Here is a 6,125-nt window from a genome sequence, read left to right as displayed (position 1 = left end):
ACAGTGAGAAAGACCACTGTTTGGCAAGGGAAACACCTGAGGTGAAGCTCATGGCCTTTATCCCCCAAGAGAGAAACAGAGCACTCTTTAAATAGTTAGAAATCTGTTGACTGGTTTATAAAAGTGAGTGTGGTGACATCAGCTCCCCTGGAATCCTTCAGTTTTCCTGGGTTAGAAGAGAGATTCATCATGAGGTTAGAGGGAAGAAGCAAGTTGAAGCTGATATCAAAGTTGGAGACAGAAAACCATTAAAAACAGAACTTGGAAAGCATAATATTCTGGAGCCAGTAATTTTAGGAGGATACAGACCTACATACTTAATAGCCCTTGAGGGCATTACTGTATCATAGATGGTCTAAATTGTTTGTTTGTTGAATTTGAATTTAATAAAATAGTGCTCATGAGTTTCTGAAACATGAAGAAAAGTTTAAATTATATTCAGAGTACTCTGTTTAGGAACTGGAAGGGTATATTATCATTTTAGAAAGATTTTAATTAGTAGTAACTAAAAAATTTTTTATTCAGGATAAACTTTTAGAAGATTCATACACAGAGGATATTTTATTATCAAAAGTGGCATTGTTTTGCATAACAGTTCTAAGCATATAGTAAAAATTGAATAAATGCTTTTTTTTTTTTGGTGACAAAACCTGGGATTGAACCAGAATAAATACTTTCTTTTTTTTAACATCTTTATTGGAGTATAATTGCTTTACAATGTTGTGTTAGTTTCTGCTTTATAACAAAGTGAATCAGTTATACATATACATATGTCCCCATATCTCTTCCCTCTTGCATCTCCCTCCCACCCTCCCTATCCCACCCCTCTAGGTGGTCACAAAGCACCGAGCTGATCTCCCTGTGCTATGTGGCTGCTTCCCACTAGCTATCTATTTTACATTTGGTAGTGTATATATGTCCGTGCCACTCTCTCACCTTGTCCCAGCTTACCCTTCCCCCTCCCCATGTCCTCAAGTCCATTCTCTACTAAGTCTGCATCTTTATTCCCATCTTGCCCCTAGATTCTTCATGACCATTTTTTTTTTTTTAGATTCCATATATATGTGTTAGCATATGGTGTTTGTTTTTCTCTTTCTGACGTACTTCACTCTGTATGACAGTCCCTAGGTCCATCCACCTCACTACAAATAGCTCAGTTTCGTTCCTTTTTATGGCTGAGTAATATTCCATTGTATATATGTGCCACATCTTCTTTATCCATTCATCTGTTGATGGACACTTCGGTTGCTTCCATGTCCTGGCTATTGTAAATAGAGCTTCAATGAACATTTTGGTACATGACTCTTTTTGAATTATGGTTTTCTCAGGGTATATGCCCAGTAGTGGGATTGCTGGATCACATGGTAATTTTATTTGTAGTTTTTTAAGGAACCTCCATACTGTTCTCCATAGTGGCTGTATCAATTTACATTCCCACCAACAGTGCATGAGGGTTCCCTTTTCTCCACACTCTCTCAAGCATTTATTGTGTGTACATTTTTTGATCATGGCCATTCTGACTAGTGTGAGATGGTATCTCATTGTAGTTTTGATTTGCATTTCTCTAATGATTAATGATGTTGAGAATTCTTTCATGTGTCTGTTGGCAATCTGTATATCTTCTTTGGAGAAATGTCTGTTTAGGTCTTCTGCCCATTTTTGGATTGGGTTGTTTGTTTTTTTGATATTGAGCTGCATGAGCTGCTTGTAAAATTTGGAGATTAATCCTTTGTCAGTTGCTTCATTTGCAAGTATTTTCTCCCATTCTGAGGGTTGTCTTTTCATCTTGTTTATGGTTTCCTTTGCTGTGCAAAAGCTTTTAAGTTTCATTAGGTCCCATGTGTTTATTTTTGTTTTTATTTCCATTTCTCTAGGAGGTGGGTCAAAAAGGATCTTGCTGTGATTTATGTCATAGAATGTTCTGCCTATGTTTTCCTCTAACAGTTTGATGGTGTCTGGCCTTACATTTAGGTCTTTAATCCATTTTGAGTTTATTTTTGTGTATGGTGTTAGGGAGTGTTCTAATTTCATTCTTTTACATGTAGCTGTCCAGTTTTCCCAGCACCACTTATTGAAGAGGCTGTCTTTTCTCCATTGTATATTCTTGCCTCCTTTATCAAAAATAAGGTGACCATATGTACGTGGGTTTATCTCTGGGCTTTCTATCCTGTTCCATTGATCTATCTTTCTGTTTTTGTGCCAGTACCATACTGTCTTGATTGCTGTAGCTCTTTGTAGTATAGTCTGAAGTCAGGGAGCCTGATTCCTCCAGCTCCGTTTTTTTTCTCAAGATTGCTTTGGCTATTCGGGGTCTTTGGCGTTTCCATACAAATTGTGAAATTTTTTGTTCTAGTTCTGTGAAAAATGCCATTGGTAGTTTGACAGGGATTGCATTGAACCTGTAGATTGCTTTGGGTAGTAGAGTCATTTTCACAATGTTGATTCTTCCAATCCAAGAACATGGTATATCTCTCCATCTATTTGTATCATCTTTAATTTCTTTCATCATTGTCTTATAATTTTCTGCATACAGGTCTTTTGTCTCCTTAGGTAGGTGTATTCCTAGATATTTTACAGAATAAATACTTTTTAAGAAGAATTCAATATATAAAGGGCAAATCAGACTCGGAGCTTAACTCATGGAATATGGATGATTCTCTTGCAAACTTTCAGAAATGTAGTTAGTTACTTGACTGTTGAAGGACATTGATAATATATTCCCTACCTATTTTTCTACAAATTGTTGACAGTCACGACAAGTCCAAATAGTTACTGATCCAACTGAGCAAGTAATTGACCTGAATGACCTCAATAGAACATTGAGATATAAAATCACTTCTGTAAAGTTGATACTTTTTTTTTCAACCTGAAATAATGACACTTTTGTTTCCAGCTTACCTCTTGTTTCAGGCTCTCAAGATTTGAAAACTACCAGTCGGTGGTAAATATAGTAAAGAATCTGCAGTCAACCCACACTCTTCTATATAATTAATAGGATTGCTCAGACAGCTTATCTGCTTAAATTCTGAAAATCTCTTTATCCTTTATCTGCAGAAACCCTAATCGCTTGAAAAGGAAAAGGCTGAGGAAACTTGTTTTAAAGCTGGGTTTAAACAATTTTTTTTTTTTTTCCTGCAGCAAATTCTATTGCTCTAGTTCCCTGGGTTACTTGCATCTCTTCCCCATGCTATTACCCTTTTAGGTATTTTAAATGGCATGTTGCATTCACTTGAACAGATGTGAGTTGCTTGCATTTTCTGGTGAGATAAGCATTTCTTAAGCCCTCTTCTATTCAATCATTGGCTGGATTTCATCAGGTCCCGGGAACAGGGATTTAACTGGTCTGGGAACTGGGAAGCCTTGGCTCTGAGTTTCACTCTGTGGTTTGTTAAGAGTCCTTTGGTTACCAGCCACAGGTATGATTGGCAACTTGAAGCAAAGGAAATTTCTTGGAAGGATAGCAGAGGTGCGCAGAATCAGGTGACTGAAAATCAGGCTTGAACTTGGGCAGGTGCCATAGCTTTTCCAGAGGCTGGGAAGCAGGAACGCCAGCAACAGTCTTGCAGTGGGGACAGAATGGTAAGAACGCCACTGAGAGGATGAAATGAACATCAAATTCCAGGGAGGTTGGCTTAGACTGGATGTCAACCCCACTCTTGATAGACATGTGCTAGGACCCCCAGTTATAGTCCACTGGGCTCCACCCAGTAATTCCTTAAGAGGAAATTCAGGAGGCAGTTTGAGGAAAGAAATTTCGTGCTGGGCAGATAACTTTGCCCACTACTGTGCTACAACCTGGCATCTTTAAAGTTGTTTCCATCTTTAAAAATGGACACTCTCCCATGAAAGCCTTTGGGGTTACCATGTGCCAGTGATGCTTGTTTCTATGAATGCCTATAAAACCAGTGAACATTAATAAGACAAACTGGAAGAAGACGTTTATGAACACTAGTGGGTTATGTAGCTGTATTAGTTACCTACTGCCGCATGGCCATATCACTACAAACTTAGCATCTTCAAACAACTCAAATTTATTATGTCACAGTTTCTGTGGGTCAGGAGTCTGGGAGTGGCTTAGTTGGGTTTTCTGCTTAGAATCTCATAAGGCTGCAGTCAAGGTCATGGCTGCGGTCTCATCTGAGGTCCAAGTGGGGAAGATCTGCTTGCAAGCTCACTCAGACTGTTGGCACCATATTCAGTGTTTCAGTTTCTTGCTGGCTGTTGGTGGCAGGCCACCCTCAGCTGCAACAGCTGCTCACAGGTCCTTTGTTGGGCTCCCCAAACATGGCCACTCTGACTCCTCCAAGCGGGAAAGGCAGGCTCTTAATCATGTACACACACACTCACACACACCCCATCACCTTCACTGTGTCCTGTTGGTTAGAAGGAAGTCACAGGTCCCACCCACACTCAAGGGAAGGGAATCCACAAGGGCGTGAACACCAGGAGGTGGGGGTTATGGGGCAACTTTACGAATCTGCCAGTGGCAGAGCTGGGTGGGACAACCCCAGAGCTGTCTCAAAACCTGACACATCTCCTTTCTTTCTGTGCATCTGATTTCCCCAAACCTACATCCTAGGGAGGTACTTCTCCATGTGTAGACCTGAGAAGGGGGGCAGAACAAAACCTGGCCTGCAGTCTCTCTAGCTCGGCTATTGGGGAGCAGATGTCAGGAGATTCACCTCCTTGGAGCTACACGGACTGCCTGTCTGGGTTGGTGTTTCTCTCAGTTCTCTGTGCAATTATGTAGTAGCCTCCGCTGAACTGTATCTTTAGTCTATATCTACTACTGGCAGCTTACCTTCTCTGTATTGAATGGATTTACTTTCTTTCATTTATTTGTGTGTACATACTGTCTTCCTCAATGATACTATAAGCAAAGGCAGGAGCCATTTCTTAAATCAGGAACCATCCACATGCCCTCCAAGGAGGTTTATAAAAGACAAGGCAGAGGAACTTTGGGGGAAATAGTTCATATTGGCTCTCTAGTGGTGTGGAGGAAGAGGGATCTCTAGGTCAGCGTGCAAATCTGCCTCTTAGCTGTACTTGGTTGTGCAAACAAAACATGTATATTTGAAAGCTTTGAGCTTGTAAATGCTCAGATTACCCTGAAACAATGTGCTTGGTTCCTGCTGGAGCTGCTGGGCATGCATCTGGAGGCAGATGGGTAATGAACAGATAAAGAGATAAAGACATGGGTTAAGTCCTTGCGTACACTGGCAGTGTGACCCTGGACTTGCTGCTTGAATTTCTGGGAGCCTCGGTGACCTCATCGCCCTAGCTTGTAGAGATAATGCCTTTAAAATGTGTAACAGTGCCTGGCACATAAGAAACAAGCAGGAAGTAGATATTACAATGATCCTTTAAGACCCTGACAAGGGAAGGCATGTGTTAATTCTTAAGGTACAATTTGTTGCATAACCAGGGGATCAGGGAGGTGCACATTTAACACATTATAGCTCGTTCCTTCTCTTGGAGCTCATGGAGGGTTTGCTGTGGTAGTTCCTTGAGTGTGGACGAAATTAGAATCCTTACTGCTACTTGCCCACCCTTGGAGCTGGGCCATTTGGAAAGTGTGGAAAGAGGACTGTAGCTGCAGCCCATGCCATGCCATGCCAGGGCAGGAGCATCCCAACTCACACCTCTCATTTCCAACCTCCCAGGGCGTGGTGGAAAGCCCAGGGGACTAAGCTGGCCGTCCTTGGCCAAGCAACGCTTCTCTGAAGCCATTTTCACTCTGTAAAAGTGGGGCCATGTGGAAGATCAAAAGAGGGGAAGAACGTAGGCAATAAACTTGGCATATCTAAGGAAACCCAGGATGTATTCTCCGTACTAAGAATTTGCCTCAGAGGCTCGAGAAATTTTCCTTTTCTTCCAAAAGGCCAAATGCAAAATTAAATACATTTTAGAAAAGTTTTAATTTGAACAACTTATGATTAAAAATACATTTTATAAATAATTTTTCCATAGACTTGATTAAGTAAGGATTGTTGCGAACTTTACAAAAAGACATACTGCAACAACAGCTGAAAGAAATTACAAAAAATATAGCTATAGCCCTATTTAAAAATACAACATTGTACATCACAGCGTTTTCTTTGTGCAAAGTTGTAGAGAGCGCTGCG

Source organism: Globicephala melas, chromosome 8, assembly GCF_963455315.2.
Source record: "Globicephala melas chromosome 8, mGloMel1.2, whole genome shotgun sequence".
In the NCBI taxonomy this organism is placed as follows: Eukaryota; Metazoa; Chordata; class Mammalia; order Artiodactyla; family Delphinidae; genus Globicephala; species Globicephala melas.
Note: the sequence above shows the minus strand (reverse complement) of the source record.